The sequence below is a fragment of the Ailuropoda melanoleuca genome, chromosome 7, assembly GCF_002007445.2.
Source record: "Ailuropoda melanoleuca isolate Jingjing chromosome 7, ASM200744v2, whole genome shotgun sequence".
NCBI lineage: Eukaryota > Metazoa > Chordata > Mammalia > Carnivora > Ursidae > Ailuropoda > Ailuropoda melanoleuca.
The window spans coordinates 74430837-74449790 of NC_048224.1; positions in this window are offsets into that span (position 1 = coordinate 74430837).

Here is an 18954-nt window from a genome sequence, read left to right on the forward strand (position 1 = left end):
GTGTGCTCAAAACATATTTATATTTATATTTATTGATTAAGTAAATTATATTTGAGAGCTCTACTCACATGCCAATTTTAATTTCCTTGGCTTTATTCCTTTTATGATTTCTTTAGCAGTCCACTTTATTTTTTAAAGATTTTATTTATTTATTTATTTGACAGAGATAGAGACAGCCAGCAAGAGAGGGAACACAAGCAGGCGGAGTGGGAGAGGAAGAAGCAGGCTCACAGGGGAGGAGCCTGACGTGGGGCTCGATCCCAGAACACCGGGATCATGCCCTGAGCCGAAGGCAGACGCTTAACCGCTGTGCCACTTTAAAGTCATACACTAAAGGGGGTTTAGCTTGTGGGCAGAGAAAATAGAAAGAATATAAATTTTCTTTCCCATTCATTTCAAATTGTGATGTGTGAACACACACACACATTATGAAGTCAAAAAAACTTGAAAATGATCTCAGCTTCCTTTTCTTCATTTCTGAACACCTGTGTTAATATTTATTCATGAAACAGAGGCGGCAGGTGAAAACACACGGTGCAGACACTGGGTATTCCAAACTCCCCATCTGTACCTCCTTTCAGGGAAAGCATATGTGGCTCTCCCCAGTCATAAGATAGCTTGTCCTTTTCCTTTCTTTCTGTATTATAGTCTACGACTTTTGCAGGGAGGAAGCTGGTAAAATTCAGGATGAATTTTAAGTATGATAAGAATATTTCCCATATTAACTCTGAGACAAAAACCCTCAAATCCTTTATGGGATCAAGATTTTAATTTCGTTATTACTCAGGGGTTCTAAAGAATTTTATTCACCCTGGGTAGCATTCATTTTGCACTTCTGGTTCATCTGGAATCTATTTTTAATGCCGTCTACATCTCTCAGCCCTGCACTCCGAGGCAAACAGCAATGTCGTTTCGAGGGTATAAATGTTCCTCTGGGCCCTAATCCCTTCTGTGTAATGGGGCATTTGTTTCTCTTCAGTGAACAGTAAACCTGTAATTCCCTTTAATCCTGTGTGAGGTTGAGAGAGCAGGGATTTCAGTTATTCACTCTCCCACCTACCTTCTATAGGCTTTTCGTTGTCACAGAAGACCCTTCAGAATTTTTACAAATCCCAGAGTATCTGTCTAGTTAGTCCCTAAAAAGATGCTACAAATGCAGTTTGGAGTCTATGGTAAAATGCCTTCCCCTACTCTAAGCTGACATAGAGGTCCTGATGTAATGAAACATGGGAATCTACCAACAGATGAGATGGATTTTTTTAGAATGTGGCAAAAGCGGGGGAAAAAAGAAGAAAAAGAAAGAACACAAGTACTTAAAGGCCCTTTGCCCTTGGCAAATTTTATAAGCAAAATGTCACTCTGCTTTGAAATAGCATTTCTAGACCAAACACATTTTTAGAAGTCTATTCCAAGCAAGCTTTAACTCACTGCTAAGGAATTTTAATCCTAGAATAATCTAAATTTTCCATTCCTTGGAGGCCAAGCGACTTAGGTATTTGGGAACCATGTGGTTTCCTTATCTAGTCAATCAAATAAAGGCCTTTGTGTGACTTTTCATTTGATCCCTGAACAAATTTGCCCTTCTGATTGTGATACTTGAGGAGCTAAATAATGTGTGAAATTTCCTCCCCAGTGACTTTATGTTATAGATCTCAAATAATTCTTCCCTTGGGTTCTTTAATGCCGCAAGTGCTCCATTCTACTCAGAAGGTGATTCTTGGAAAGTAAAATTTTAGTCCACAGTAATTCATTAGCAATACCAGTGAAGGATTAAGAAGAAAATTTATTTTATCAATAATAAATTGCTCTCTTTTGCTTTTATAGATATGAATTAAATACTTATTGGTTGTAACTACTAAAATTTAATTTTAGCAAAGTACAATTCACAGATCGAGACAAGGAGCTATTATAACTAGAGAAGATGACAGAGTTTGGTTTCAGACTGATCTTTCTAATTTCCTGCTCTAACCACTGATTGATTTCTCTTGGCACAGAACTAGACATGCAAGAGATTTCTACTTGGGTGTTAATTAGGATCTTTACCTTGAGTATGCTTCTGACAGTGTTTGCACATAGCCCTTTCCTAATAGAAAATGTCTGAAAAATTTTAAGCACACGAAGAGGGGAAGGTGGGAAAGAGAGGATCCATATACACATGTACAAGTGTAGGAGAAGATATTATGGATAATTGGGAGGCAGGTGTCTTCAAATAGATCAAAAACAGTAGTTAGGGTGTAAAAAGAAGAGAGGTCATTTCTAGTCCAAAATGAGAACCCGAACTAGTGACTTACGAGTTGGCTCCTACAAATGCCAACTGAAGTGCCAAAATAATAGAAGAAAGAAGAAGTGCAAATGGCCCCAGCAACAATAGAAGAGTGCCTCCCACGCTCAGAGACATTGAAGCATTTATTTGACACATGGCTCAAGAAGGACAGAAGTGAGAGAAGGACCAACAGGCTGGCAATTCACTCTTGCGAGGGAAATGATGTGGGCTTAGTGAAGGGAGTCTTAGCCAAACTGCCCTAACAACTTTTGGTTGGAACAAAATGAGTTGGAGAAAAGAATGAACAAAAAGATAATATGAATTGGCTCATTTTGATTCTAAAAGAGAAGACCGAGAAATGTGCTGGATGCTGAATCCCAACGGGAAATATAATAGTGACCACATCAGCAGCCACTACAACCAACACTTATGTATGTTTGGTATGTGCTGGGCCCAGCTGCCAGTGTTTTATAGATATTAACTCAGTCATCACAACACATCTGCCATGTGGGCACTTTAATTACCCATCTTCGAAGATTAGGAAAAACTGAGTCATAGAGATGTGAAATTGTGATAGGTGATCAGGACAGATATGATTGTCTTCCTGGGCAAATAGTCAACCAAATATAGTTAGAACTTAAAAGAACTCTCTCTATCAATGGATTTCCTATAATTAGCGCCCTGTTAGAAAATACCATGGGGAAAGAGTTTCTTAACAATTACAATAGAAATATAAAAGATGTAAGAATAAATTTAAAGAGTAGGATGTATGATGAAAGTATACAATTTTAGTGAAGCACACAAAGAAACCCATGAATAAATAGAGAAATAACACATTCCTGAATAGAATCGTCTAATATTATAACAATATCTGTTTCTTATATCTAGTCTATAAATTACATTATTCTTATCAATATCTGATTAGGATTGTGAGGGGAAAGACAGTATATAATTAGAGTATGTATTTTGATTTTCTTTTTAACTACAGAAATAATGCACCAATATATAATCCCACGGTTAAAAAAATCATTTGTTGTAGAAGCTGGCATTATTCTTGGTCACCACACAGTCACCCTCTTCTTGCCAAAGGTAACAATAAATGTATTGTGAATCCTTCCAGAACATTTTCTACACTCAAGAAGACAATAGATGATGGATAGGTAGATAATATAGGAAGATAGATAGATAGATAGATAGATAGTTTTATGTTATGGATTTCATCTTTTTTCATAAATAATTTTATGCTGTACATATTTTATGATCAGTTGATATTTTTACTTAATAATATGTCTTGGAGATGTTTCCATTTTGCTGTAGAAACCTCTCTTTCAATCTTTTTAATGTTTGTAGTATATTCTGTGGTAGGGATGTAATGAGCTGTTTGGGTTTTGTTGTTGTGGTTATTGTTGGTTTTTTTGGTTTTGGTCATTTCCTTATTGATAGGAGGTGATGATGAGAAAGTGGGTGATTTTGAAAATAAGATTTTGGAGGTGCTACCATTATTGGTAATGACATAATCTAGACTGTAGCCATGGAAATGGGTAGCTAAGTTAGAATGGAACCCTAGGTGAGGGAAAATAAGCATTGAAAATCCAAAGCACAGATAGATTATCCCTGTGGGTATTGAAATCTTCAAGAATGTGGAGAGGTGGAGAGACAGAAAGACAGTATTCGAGGTGCCAAAGTCATCCCTGATTGAGGAGGAGTGGCTTGAGAATATTTGATGATTGTGTCCAGGAAATGGTATAGGTAGGCGGTAGAATATGAATATATGAATATATGCTGGAGGTGTGTTTTAAGAAGGAGGTCTGAAAAAATGGTTAAAAATCTGCTGAGGGAGTTGGAGGTATTTATCTCCAGCAGGAATGGAGGCTAGGGTATGGAAATAGTATTCATATTTTATGCCATTTTTGTGCTATTTGATTTCATAACCATGTATTTCTATTACTGGGATGAAAGTAAAATTAATTAAAATAAACTAAACATAAAAATAATAGCACTGGAGAAGAGATCCATTTGTCAGCGAATAGTGTTACGATAATGTTAGAATGTAAAATACCCGTGATTACTCATCAAATGGTCTTAGAATAAATGGCAAACCACTGAAGGAAACAAAGTTAGGTGTTTATTTCAGATCAACTTCCAAAGATCACTTCACATTGACCAAAAACTTAAACATAAAAGCAAAACTACCAGGAGCAAATATAGCTACATATTGGCATGGTTTTGTAGTAAAAAAAGGCCTTCTTCCCCTTACTCTAGGAGAGAACTAAAAAGAAATAAAAATAGAAAAACAAATAACAAACTGAGGAGATCTCTTTGCAGTATAGGACAGATAAATCCTATTTATAGTTTAAGAATTATTATAAATCAACAAGAAAAATGAGAACAACTCAATTAAAAATGAGTAAAGCATATGAAAAGGCAATTCATAGAGGCAGAAACAGGGATAAACAATAAGCATATATTAAAGGGCTCAATCTCATTAGGATTCAAAAATATACCAATGAAAACCACTATAAGCTATAACTTTCATCTATAAAATTTTCAAAGTGTTTTCAAACAAAATTTTTCTGTGCTGGTAAGTACAGGAAAGTGGACATCTTGATATATTTCCGATCATAGTAGTAGGCAGACTAAGAAGGGAATGAGCTCTTTGGGACCCATACTACTATTTTCCAAGTGCTTTTGTTCATTGGATTAATTAATTAAAGTATTTTTAAGGAATGTCTGAGAATAGAAGAATTTATTTGAGTGTTATAAAAATTAATTTGTAACAAACCCCTTGTATGAATGGATGTATGACATTCTGGATATATTTTGTATAATAATTGTTATGAGAGGAGGATTTTCTTACCTTCTGGAATTCCTCTCAGGGAAAGCATACTTTAAAATTTTTATTTTATTTTATTTTATTTTATTTTATTTTATTTTATTTTATTTTATTCAAATACTGCTATAACTTGCCACAAAGTATGATTACTAAATTCAACTGATGAGACATTTTCTCATTTTCAATTCTGATGGGAACAACAGGCATAGAAAAGGTGAGACAGAAATAAAGAGGAATTGGAAAGTGATCAGAGTCTGATGGAGCTCTCCTAGTGTCAACCAAACTCATGGAATGATTAACATGAGAATATTTTTGTGCAAATAGGCAAAGAACGGAGCTTCACATGAGATGACACAAGAATACAGTGTGTGGATATGGGATCTGGAGGTGGAAGGATCAAGGACATGAGCTCCTGGGAATTCCCAGAAATTGTGGAAAGGGGTTTTGGGATTTTAGAGGTTCCAGATAACTATCCAGCTTTCCAATGTCATCATAGCTCAGGTTGAGTTTTAGAATCCTAAGATTTTTATTATTCCTATTTTTCTTTGGGTATGCATTTTTTTGTAGTATTAAGAGAATTACCTTTTATTAAGAGAATACCTTTTATTTTGAAAACTACAAGCCAGAAAGGAGAAAAAACAAACAAACCCAACTTTTTGAGGAACGTCCGCACTGTTTTCCAAAGTGGCTGTACCAACTTGCATTCCCACCAACAGTGTAAGAGGGATCCCCTTTCTCCACATCTTCTCCAACATTTGTTGTTTCTTGCCTTGTCAATTATTGCCATTCTAACTGGTGTAGGGTGGTATCTCAATATGGTTTTGATTTGAATTTCCCTGATGGCTAATGATTTTGAACATTTTTTCATGTGTCTGTTAGCCACTTGTATGTCTTCATTGGAAAAGTGTCTGTTCATATCTTCTGCCCATTTTATGATTTGTTTATTTGTTTCTCATGTATTGAGTTTGAGAAGTTCTCTATAGATCTTGGATTACCTTTTTTTTTTTTTTTAAGATTTTATTTCTTCATTTGACAGAGAGAGACAGCCAGCGAGAGAGGGAACACAAGCAGGGGGAGTGGGAGAGGAAGAAGCAGGCTCCCAGCAGAGGAGCCTGATGTGGGGCTCGATCCCAGAACACCGGGATCACGCCCTGAGCTGAAGGCAGCCGCTTAACGACTAAGCCACCCAGGTGCCCCGGATTACCAGTCTTTTATCTGTAGTGTCATTTGCAAATATCTTCTCCCATTCCGTGGGCTGCCTCTTAGTTTTTTTGACTGTTTCCTTGGCTGTGCAGAAGCTTTTTATCTTGATGAAGTCCCACAAGTTCATTTTTTCTTTTGTTGCCCTTGCCTTTGGAGATGTATCGTGAAGGAAGTTGCTGTGGCCAATGTCAAAGACGTTACAGCCTATGTTCTCCTCTAGGATTTTGGTGGATTCCTGTCTCACATCGAGGTCTTTCATCCATTTGGAGTTTATCTTTGTGTATGGTGTGAGAGAGTGGTCAAGTTTCATTCTTTTGCATATAGCTGTCCAACTTTCCCAACACCATTTATTGAAGAGACTGTCTTTTTTCCACTGGATGTTTTTTCCTGCTTTGTCAAAGATTAGTTGCCCAAAGAGCCGAGGGTCCATTTCTGGATTCTCTATTCCGTTCCATTGGTCTACGTGTCTGTTTTTGTGCCAATACCATGCTGTCTTTGTGATCATAGCTTTGTAGTATAGCTTGAAATCAGGCAACATGATGCCCTATGATCCTGCCATTGCACTACTGGGTATTTACCCCAAAGATACAGACGTAGTGAAGAGAAGGGCCATATGCACCCCAATGTTCATAGCAGCATTGTCACAATAGCTAAATTGTGTAAGGAGCCGAGATGCCCTTCAACAGACGAATGGATTAAGAAGATGTGGTCCATATATGCAATGGAATATTACTCAACCATCAGAAAGCACGATTACCCAACATTTGCAGCAACATGGATGGGACTGAAGGAGATTATGCTAAGTGAAATAAGTCAAGCAGAGAAAGACAATTATCATATGGTTTCACTCATTTATGGAACATAAAAAATAGCAAGGATATCAGTAGGAAAAGGAACGGAAGAATGAAGGTAAGGAACAGAAGGGGGAATGAACCACGAGAGACTATGGACTCTGGGAAACAAACTGAGGGCTTCAGAGGGGAGGGGGTGGGGGACTGAGATAGCCCGGTGATGGGTATTAAGGAGGGCACACACTACATGGAGCACTGGGTGTTATACACAAATAATGAATCATGGAACACCACATCAAAAACTAAGGATGTACTGTACAGTGACTAACATAGCATAATAAAAAATTAAAAACAACAACAACAACCAAACAAACCCAAAACAGGAAAAATTTCCTGCAGGACATTTTATACACTACTTATATTACTAGATGTATTTTCCATTTTTCAATGTAAAAATTTAATTCAGCACCCTATGTTTACTTCCATTTCTTAATATTTCTTACTGTTTCACTGTATTTAACACTTGGCCTCTTGGTTCATTGGTGGTGGTGGTGGTTTGATTTATTTAACAAATTAAACCTCTTAATACTTGCAGTTGGATGCCAAAGGTGGCCTCATACTGTGGGGAGGAGTGGAGGCTCTCTTTGCCTTTGACAAGCTGTAATTAGCTACCACCCTGACACCAATTGATTACTTCATGAGGATGTAAGCTCTGAGGTTAGATACCACTCACTTGGGAATAATTAACAATATAGATGATCAATTATCCATGACCTTCATTCATTGATGGGATTTGAGAACACCATTTGGTTTCCCACAGGTTAATTCAGGCCCTTGATTCTTAAAATCCTTCATGGTTAGTTTGGAAATTAATCAAACTTCAAGGTCAGTTTCCATTTATCTTTGCTGATGTGATAGATTATTTGATTACTTGAAGATGGTCAAACCTAAAAATACTTATAAATACCAAGGGAATAGAAGATTATAATGGCAATGAAGTTAAAGTTTCTGCAGAATTAAAAAAAAGGCACAATTACACATTTTTGATAAGAAAATAAAATATTTTTCTTAATTAAAGAAAAAGAATGGCTATCAGAGAAAAATACTTAAAAGGAGCCAAGCCTGAATTGGCAGGCTGATTTCTCAGGTTGTTTAATTTATGTTTAGAGATGAGAGTGTGCTCATCTCTTTTCTTTCAAGGCCATAGTCAATGCCTCTAACATAAGGATCTTAAGCTTCCACACAGAATCACCAGCACCCAGAGACCTTTGTGTGTCTCTTTCCTTTCTGAGGATAGAGTCACTGTGAGCTTATAGAGGATGACAAGACGTATCTGCTAAGAGAGCCCCGGGAGGTAGACTCCCACTCTTTATCTCACCTTTACCTGTGTGTAGGCATGAAACCACCGTTCCCACTCTTGCAGCAAGACAGCCAACTTCACTGGTATCTAACAAATGCATTTGCCCAGTCTCTAGCACTTGTCCTATTCCACAGTGTTTTCTATAATTTCACCTGAGGCTGTACTGATAATCTGAATAAAATATGTTGGTTTGGCTATCTTTAAGTTACGGGTTTCCAGAGGCCCATGTGAGTACATAAACCCTAGCATCTTACGGAGGCTAGACCTAGTAGCTGAAGAGTAAAGTGTTTGAAATGGGGCAAAAATTGAACCAAACCTCAGTACCCTGACTTCATTTTCTCTTTGCACTGGTTTTTACCCAGAATGGTCCCTGATCCCTGTGCCCAAATAGGTCATTGACTAGAGGAAAATTCTTCTTTCTGGTCCTCCAGACAGAATCAAGCATGCCTGAATCTTAGGGTGACACAATGATTATCACTTCTATTCATGCATTCAGTTTTTTACTCGGTTCTTTGTGGGATGTTTATTGAACACTTATTATGTGTTAGGCACCATGGAAGGTAACAGGAGACAAAGCTAAGATCAAAGAGGATAAGGGGCCTGTCCCAGCAAAGCTTACAGTTTGTGTAGGCGACAGACAATTAAAACGTGTGCAAATAAACAGCCAAAAATAATTAAGCTTTTAGTAAGGGATAGGAAGGACATAAAGAGTGTGTTGAGGTAAATAACATCGAGGGTAAGTGGAGGGTCAGGAAAAGCCTCTTTGAAGAGATTACATTAAAGCTGAAACTTGAAGGATTGAAAAAAAAAGCTAGCCACACTTTTCTAACATATTCTGGCATTAGAACACTTTTTTAAAAATGAAATCATTAGTGGAATATTCCTCAAAAGCACGTAAAAGAGACTTGCTCTGATAGAAGTGTTGGGGCTTGCAGCCGTGCTCACTCAGCCTCTCTACTAACCACCCTCCATCCCCAAAGAGTCCTCAGACATTTTCAGGCCTCCTCCTGGTACCTGGATGAGCCTCGCCTCAAAAAATTGTCCCAGGCTCTGTGGAACTCAGTCTGAAAACCTGCACAGAGTGGAGCCAATGGGTCATCACTTCATGTTGTCTCGCCCTGTTAATCACACATAAAAATATGTATCTTTTACTTATGGTTAAGCCTGTGTTCCGTTCTGGCACATATTTCAACATCTTTTTTCAAGTTTTTTTCTTTCTTTCTTTCTTTTTCTTTCTTTCTTTTTTTTTTTTTAAAGTAATCTCTGTGCGCCATGTGGGGCTCGAACTCACGACCGCAACATTGAGAGTCACATGCTCCTCTGACTGAGCTAGCCAGGTACCCTAGCTCTGGCACATTTTTCAAACTTTCCTCTTCAAGATTTTTTAAAAATTTATTTATTTGAGAGAGAGTGAGAGTGAGAGAGATCACAGAGGGAGAGGGAGAAGCAGACTCCCTGCTAAGTAGGGAGCCTGATGCGGGGCTGGATCCCAGGACCCTGAAATCATGACCTGATCAGAAGGCAGACACTTAACCGACTGAGCCACCCAGGCACCCCAGACTTTCCTCTTTATGTCCCAAATTTCAGATACACAAACCTCCATAAGCCGTGTGTCTGCTCGGTTCTTTGTCTAAAGCTTTGGTGATCTATACCCTTGCTAACAGGCTGTGCACACTTGAATTCACATTAGATCATTAATGATCATAATGAATGTCTCTTAGGTGTATTTAATGATAGTTAGCCTTGATTAAATACTGAGAGGCTAAGCATTCCACTTGGACATCTCATCTCAAGAGGGCTTCCACGACCTCTGCCTTTATCCATTCATTTCTGTTCTGTACTGCATGGGATAAGCATAGGCATTCTCTCCTTTTGAGCAGTCAACATACTTTTTTCTTATTTTAATTCCATTGAAATAATTCAAAGAACGAACTACTTCAAAAAAGCAAAGTACTTAATTAAGGCTGCTAGTAGTTGTTGTTGTCAGTTATGTAGGGGTACCCAGGCATAACTGAGAAAATCATTTAATCAAATCACTCCCACTATGGTGAGGGAAGGGGCATTTGCTTCTGTGAAATATCTAGCCGTTTATTGCGCTGCCATTTAAATAGTGACCTGCAGGACAAACTTCCAGATTTTTCTTATAGAATCTGGCCGAACTATATTTCATTTGTACTGAAAAATTTTGAAAGTCATGGATGATTCAAGTCCATCAACTGCAAGATAACTAAGGATGCACGAATTTTCTCTTCCGGATCACTGGAATTTAAATAAGACAGAGTACTTTGGTAAACCTACTATATAAAGATCATAAAAGCATCATCTTTCAAATGTCATAAAGAGCTAATGTTCCCCTGGTGAAAACCAAATAAATGTAAGCTATTTCCAGTTTTGATCTGGGCTTTAATTTTACCAGAACTCCATTTTAACAGCCTGTGCCTAGCATTTTAAGGTCCACGTTGCGAGTCACTATATCAAACATGCAACGTAAAAGAGAATGCAGTGTATTGAGTACCATTCCACTTGATAAATACTCAAGGTCAGGTAGATTGGGGAAGGGAAAATGAGGTTGGTAGAGAGCACTGGGGAAAAAAAAAAACAACCCTCAGATTTTCAAGAAGCAGGAGATGCCAGGAATATAGATTTATCCCAGCTCATCTCTTGAGTTCTGTCAGGTCTATCCTAGCCAATTAAATTCAGCAGTTACGGAGAAATCAGCATGTCCAAATTCCCATTCTGACTTCTCTCTTTAAAAGTTCTGTAACCTTGGGCAAATTTTCTTAATTTCTTTAAGCCTCATTTTTTATCATCTGTAAAATGGGAATTAGACTATGTTTCATGCATTTTGGTGAGAATCAAATCACATAATTCTACATAAAATATTTAAAGCCACAAAATAAACAATCTTAATAAATGCCTGCTATTATTACAAAACAAATAATCGTTGAGGGTTATCCCATGCGAGACACTAAGAGAACTTCCAGAGACATAGAGTCTATGCTTTCAAAGGGCTAATAACTTCAAAGCATCTGGACCACTACAGAGTAGGGTGGGTTAACAGAGATATCTAACTGATGCTGGAGCTCTATTGAGAGATTCATGCCCTTTCTACGCTCCAGGGGTCTAGGAAGCCAGAATCCTGGGCCCCTCCAAGTTGGGCTTGAACGACCCAGCAGCTAAACAGAGGCTGGGCTGGCAGTATTCTTTTCCCGGTCAGGTAGACTGCTGTATCTTGTACCCGGGGTCTCCTCTTCTCTACACAATCTTTCCTAGGACTGGAAGCTCACACAAAACAAATTGAGCACTTTTCCGTGACCTGGGTGTATTGGGTAGATGTGGAAGACAAACTGACCATTTTTCTCTTCTTCCTATTTATTCTTTCCCATTTCCTTCTAAGAAGGGTATTTCATAGACTGAAAACCTTGGCCACTCTGGTGAGTTACAGGATCGTTTTGAGCAGCTGGGGGGATCTAAGAGTTTGGCTTGCACTTTGCAGTGTAGAGTGAAAATTTCATGGGATGCTTTCTTATAATATTCAGCAATTCTATATTACATATAATCCATGACTTGACTAGATCCAAAACTTAAATGCCATTCAAAGCTTTTTTTTAAATGAAAGAATGCAATGTAAAAAAAAAAAAAAAAAAAAAAAAAAAGACCAATTCTCCTTCAGGTCTTTTTACAACTTTGTGAAAAAAAGCCCACCCAATAAAGGTTTTCACTGCCTGGGCTACATTGTTACATACGTTGTCTCCTCTTAATAAATGAGCCATAAAAATGATTTAGGTTAAGTTTGATTAAGCAAATGGGAGGTGACTGAGTGGTAACCAAAACTCTACCACCCTTTCCTTTTTATTTTGCTGCCCTATAAAATCCAGCAGTTCCGTGCAAACTCTCTCAAGGGCTGCCACTCTTCTGGTCATTGCTGGCTGTGACCTGGGCTCCTGCAGGACATGGGAGCTCCCTCCCACCTGCCCTCTTGCAGCCTTCCCCTTTCTTTTCTTTATGCCAATGGAGATGTGGAAATCAGCCCTTTCCTTGTTTCCACTAACAAATTATTCAACCAAGGTGAAGGTGAAGGGGATTAAGAGGTATAAATTTCCAGTTATTAAATAAATAAGTCACAGGAATGAAAAGTACAGCATAGAGAATATAGTCAATAATATGGTAATAACGTTGTATGGTGACAGATGGTGACGGTGCATGGTGAGTACAGGGTAATGTATAGAACTGTCGGATCACTCTGTCGTACACCTGAAACTAAAATAATATTGTATGTCAGCTATACTTCCTTAATAAAAAAAGTTATTTTGTGTACAGAAGATTTTACTAAAAATTTAGGCTACAAATGTGGTTTGTGCTACAGAAATGTAGCAAACTAAAATTGAATATTAGTCTTCTTAAAAATATTTCTTGGCCCTTGAGGAAGAAATGGCCTCTCGACTGTGGCTATATTAGCCAGATCTCTTTCCTTCCCTTCCTTCCCCTCCCCTTCCTGTCCCTCCCTTCCCCTGCCCTCTCCTCCGCCTTCTCCTTCTGGATCTCCTAAACCTGAAAAATAAGACTGCTTTTGCTACCTATTATTCAGACAGCTACAACTTTCTCAAATCCTATCAAGAAAGTAGTTGTTTGCCCTTTGCGTATTGAAGCCTCACTGTTATGCTCTGCTAAACAACAGACTGTCTACTCTAGGTAGCGAGAGAGCAATAGAAAGATTTATTTCTCTTCTGATATGAAGGATGTCCCCCTCCCCTTTCAAAGTAGAAGTAGCTCTAGTCAGCCTGAGATTTTAATAATGCTTTTCCCCTTTTTAACACTTAGTATTGAGTTGCTATTATTTTAATGTAATCTGATGCCTCAAAGAGTTCATTCATTTATGGATTTTATAATTGGGTGTCCACAGTGTGGGGTAGTTGAAAAAAAAAAAAACAAAAAACTATGTCTGTTCCCAAATAAATATGATCTTAGCTCAGTGTTCTTCTTTTTCTTAGTAGACATACAGGGGCCAAATCCTAGCTCCCTTACACACCGGGTGTCTGACCTTGGATAAATGATCCTCCAGGAGTTTTAGTTTCCTCATTAGTGATGAGGATGGCGATAGCCCACAGGGTTGTCTGAGGATTAAATGAAGTAACACAGCCAGGTGGTATGGATGCTCGGCATATGAACAGGTGTGTACCTGTCTGCAGAGTTGGGAACTCGGCTATGCTGGTAGGGTGGCCTGGCTGCTAGCTCTTGATGTCTCTCAGCGTCCAAAGCATCAGTAGCTATACTAACAGCCTACGTATTAGCAGAAGAGCCTTAAGAATCTTCTGGAAAATGACTCCCAGTCACTCAGCAAAGCTCACAACTCCCTTGTACTAAAAAAGAGATGCAATTAAGTGGAGCATTCAGTTCGCCTCAGAGCAGGGTCCTTCTCAGAGATTTATGCCATCCCCAACCTTCAGGATATTTATTAATTAGACTGCCCCCAAGAACCCCCCACATTGGCTCAATTCCTCAAAGACAACCGACCAAACAAAAACAGGGCTTCCCTGCCCTTCTTACCACACTCACCTCACAGGAGGGTGGAATGATGCTGTCCAAGGCACGATTCCCTTTCTTTTTTTTTTTTATTTTTTTTTTTTTATTTTTTTTTATTTTTTAAAGATTTTATTTATTTATTTGACAGAGATAGAGACAGCCAGCGAGAGAGGGAACACAAGCATGGGGAGTGGGAGAGGAAGAAGCAGGCTCACAGCAGAGGAGCCTGACGTGGGGCTCGATCCCATAACGCCGGGATCACGCCCTGAGCCGAAGGCAAACACTTAACCGCTGTGCCACCCAGGCGCCCCACGATTCCCTTTCTGACCATTGTTCCCTGATTGCCAATCACCCAGCGAGAAAGCCATCACCCTCCTCACCAACCCCTGACTCAAACATAGGTGGTGTGTAATCCTAAAGCTCCCTAAGGACCACTGGCAGGCTGGTCTTCAATGCCCAGTGAGCATGTGTGGGGTGAGGACAGATGTCCTATTAGGTGGGAAATCAGAATCTAGCTAAACAGAATTACATAATCTTTCACTAATTTACTAGGAAAATGTATCAGCAGAGCTCATTAATTTCTAAAATTAAATTCACCAGGGAACAAATTTAAGACATAGTTTTTCCATGAATTTCTGATGGCTCCTATTACTTATTTCAGAAGAGAAACTGGATCAGGTGGCAAGTAAGCATCTTTGTAGAAATAGCAGGGCTGGGATATGGTTTTCTATGAAATCTAACTGGAAATCCCCAAGATAGAAAACTCCTACAGCATAAGAAATGCCCCCCTTTATTCTTCTCTGTAGGAGGTTAACAAACACTTGACGTATAACCTGCATACATGACTTTCCTTTTTTCATTTAAACAGTTCAAATTTTTAAAGAAAAATATATCAGTCACACACCAGATGTAGGGAATCTGAAAGATCCGGCTTAGGTATGTCTTTTTCATAATTCAGAATGTAAAGGGCTTGGATTTGAAAATGAATGCGAAAGTCAAAGTTCTTGACCATAAAGGAGTAAATGTCAGTGTGCTAAATTTCATCTCCAAATATAAGAGAAAAATATACTTTCATTGCTTTGTGGGGACTTCAATTAAATAAGTTAAGTCACTGGGGCTGTGACGGTTGAAATGGGAAATTTGCAGAGCTCCCAAACTTGAGTGCCTTTTAATATATATTAAAGTAATTATTAATATCACTTATTCAACAATTGCCCTGCAAGATAGATGTGGCATTTGAACTATGAATCCTGTACCAGAGTTACGATGCCGAGTTTTGAAGCCGGATCTCTCTTGATTTCAAAATCCAAGGTGACTTTTAATTGGGGAACGTGAATCCTTAAAGCATATTCACCACACTGACCTATCACATGTCTGAGACTAAGAACTCTGCCTTGAGTTTTCATTTTGAATAATGTTGAAGATAGGCATATGTCAGATTTTCTGCTCCTCATATTTCATGCAATAGGTCTTTTTTTTCTTTAGAATTCTGAATTGTTTCAATGAATAAGTCATACAAATGGATCTTAATGTCAAATGTTGTCAAACTCGTGCGAGAAGATCCAACCAGATCTTTCTAGACAAATTTTAAGCATTATCCTATTTTGTTATTATCCCTACATGTAAACAGAGAAACCACATGAACATTCTTATGCTCTTTTGCTCCTTCTTCCTCTTGAGTCTACGCCCCTTTTTCTGCACTAGATCTCTGAGGGCACAGCAGAGCAAAGAATGGGGCTCAGAGAGCTATAAAGCACCAAATATTAGCTGTGATACAACTCTAGCAGCCAATTCAACACAGGATTCTTGACCACTACCCCAGAGAAATAAAAGCTGAGTCCAAGACCCACCTGACTCTTTGATGGATGATAGTTTGAGGGTAAGAGCTACACCTGCTTCACTCTTTCATCCTCGGAGCACACCGCAGTGTCTCAGTCATGGTAAATGCCTGATGCATGCTTGCATAAAAGACGAAAAACTATGGTCTCACTTCTGAGCCTCTAAGCCTGTACTATGACATCTAAGCCTATATTGTATTCCTTTTCACTATACTAAGAAACCTACAAATAAGTGGGACAATACATATTTACTTCAGGCAGTATAAACACAGGCTCATATTACACATCCACACACTTTATATATACTTGTATATATTATATATCCTTCATATATATATATACATACTTGTATATATTATATATCCTTCATATATATATATATACATACACATATATATCATTCATACATGCACATCTCATATATATTTGTTTTATGGGTGTATGTATATTTATGATATATATCTCATTATTATATAATATATATAATATATATCTCATGAATTATATATTATATATCTATCTCCTTTATGTATATCAGATATATATAATTCACATATATATGTTATATATTATATGTTCCTTTATAAGTTAATGGTATATTGAATTCTTTTAGAAGAGCTGGTAAACTATAAGGCATTGGAAGTTTTTAATAAAATAGAGCTTATCTGATCTGAAGAGTTAGCCTCAATGTAGCTTTTTTCGCACTAAATAATATAACAGAGGTAAATTACCTAGCATAATACTCAGTTTTGTTGAATTTGAATATGTCAAAATCTAAGTACTTATAATTTAGAATATATCTAAAATTTGAATGTCCTTTAGGATAAGAAACAGCAAATGACTGAAAGACAAGGCAAACACATGGTTTCAAATGTATTAAAGTAGTTATTTCAGGAACGTCCATCAATTTTTGCTTTACAGTTTATGCCATGAGCATGTTAGTAAATATCTTTTTTTTAAACCTTTTTTAGTTGATACCATGTTTGTTCAAGGATGTGAAGAATCAAGTAGTATACTCTTCACTGAGTTTACTTTGGCTTCTCCGTTGGCGCTATGACTCAAAAGAAGAGAAAATCTTCATGAACCATGAGAAATGATTTTATTTGACCACAAAGTGGCACATCAGGTCATATGGAGGGGAAAATCGTATTTTGTGTGGATGCTATGACTTCTTTTAGCGCTTTCCTGGTTTCTAAAATATGACCATAGCCTTTTCGTTTGCTGTGCTTTGTTTTTGTTTCAGCATTTGTGTAAAGTATAGCTGCTGAATTTCTCAATAGCTTTAAGAAAGTTTCCAGTGAAGTGACGGATGATCAATAGTTATTGGATTGTTAAGTAAGAGGCCAGAGATACAGGAAGGGCGTCCTTTGCAGTGAAGGCCAGTGTTGTGTGTGTTGGGAGGACGGAGGTGGGGCACGAATGAGGAGGACAGTGATGCTATCCTGTTCACAAACAGATTATTAATGCTGTCATCACAGGTAGACTAACAATTGAATTGCTTCATATGTGATTGCTTGAAGTCTAGCAGCATATCAAATAGACCTGACACTGAATCTTATTTCTACCACTTTCCACCTTGTGACCTTGGGCAAGTGACTTGATCTTGCTCATCTTTATTTTCCTAATCTGTGAAGTGGGACTATGATTGTATTTAATTTATGGCATTTTTGTAAGAATTAAATTAAATGCCTCAAAAATTCCCTTGTGAGAATGGCTTTTTAGGAAGATGGCAAGTGTGTCCCTGGACTTTGGCATTAGGTTCAGGAATGAGTTCTCTGTGCAATAATACAGAAAAGTGTATGTGGGGAAGCCCTGGGAAAGAGGCCAGACCAGGTAGTCAGGGCACCAGGAAAAAGACATGTCGACTGGGTCCTCTTGCCCTCAATCCCCAGATAAGTTCATTCATCAGCTTCTCTTGGATTTACCTCCAGACTATATTCTGAATCCGATCTCACCACTCTACTTATTCCACCAAAATCAATAGCAACGTAAGCACTAGAAACTAAAAATAATAAAGGTGCCATGTCTCCAATATGGTCCCAGAGGAAGAGCAACAAAATCTCCCTTCTAAGGGAACAACTACTAGACTTGCACTGGGAACACCAGAATGACCATTTATACAGTTGGACCCTGAATGGTGACAAGCAACGTCCTAGTTCTCTGGGCTCCTGGCTGGACAACTTCTGAGAATGAATCTTTTCCCCTTTTATTCATATTTCCACACTCTGTATTTCCACTTATTGAGAGAGAACTTGATGGTGCCTATGCCCTTTGTCACATGAAAGAACCTACGGAGCACGTGAGAACTGTTCAGCTTTTCCAGGGCCCTGTTGCTATATAAATTGTATTCAACTTCCCCAACAAACATTGACCACACATGAGCACATGTAATGGCCTTCAGTTATGACCACCAAGCCTTGAAAAGCACGTAAATGCACTCTTTCACTGAAAGGAAACCCTCAAGGACACAAACAAAGCACAAAGGACAGGGTGAAATTATTTTGCAGATGGCTGTTTTGTTTTATCATTTTTGTTTTTGTGTGGTCACCTTTTGGTCCTTGCAGTCACCCTCAGGTAGAATTGTGACTGTCTTCTCTCTCTGATCTCCCTTTCTTCCCCCTTAGCAGTGCTCTTGGCCTTTAAGCCACTCTCCTGCTCTCAGGGTCCTAAATATCTGTGAAACAGTTCTTCTGAGTTTCGTAAAGGCCCTGGAGGGGCTTTTTTTGGACTACTCAGTCCCCAGGAGTTGCTGGAAACCTACCAAAGAGATTTTTCTCCCATTGACACTGACCTCTTATATGACTCTGTGTCTTATTATGCTACCAGGTCACTTTCACCCTCTTTTATCAATGACAGACAGGGGTGGGGTTAGAAAAGAATAGGGTGGAGGGGCGCCTGGGTGGCACAGCGGTAAAGAGTCTGCCTTCGGCTCAGGGCATGATCCCGGCGTTATGGGATCGAGCCCCACATCAGGCTCCTGCGCTATGAGCCTGCTTCTTCCTCTCCCACTCCCCCTGCTTGTGTTCCCTCTCGCTGGCTGTCTCTATCTCTGTCGAATTAAAAAAAAAAAAAAAAAAGAATAGGGTGGAGAAAAAAATCCCATCCTGCCACACATGCATGAGAAGGCACTGCCATGGTTATAT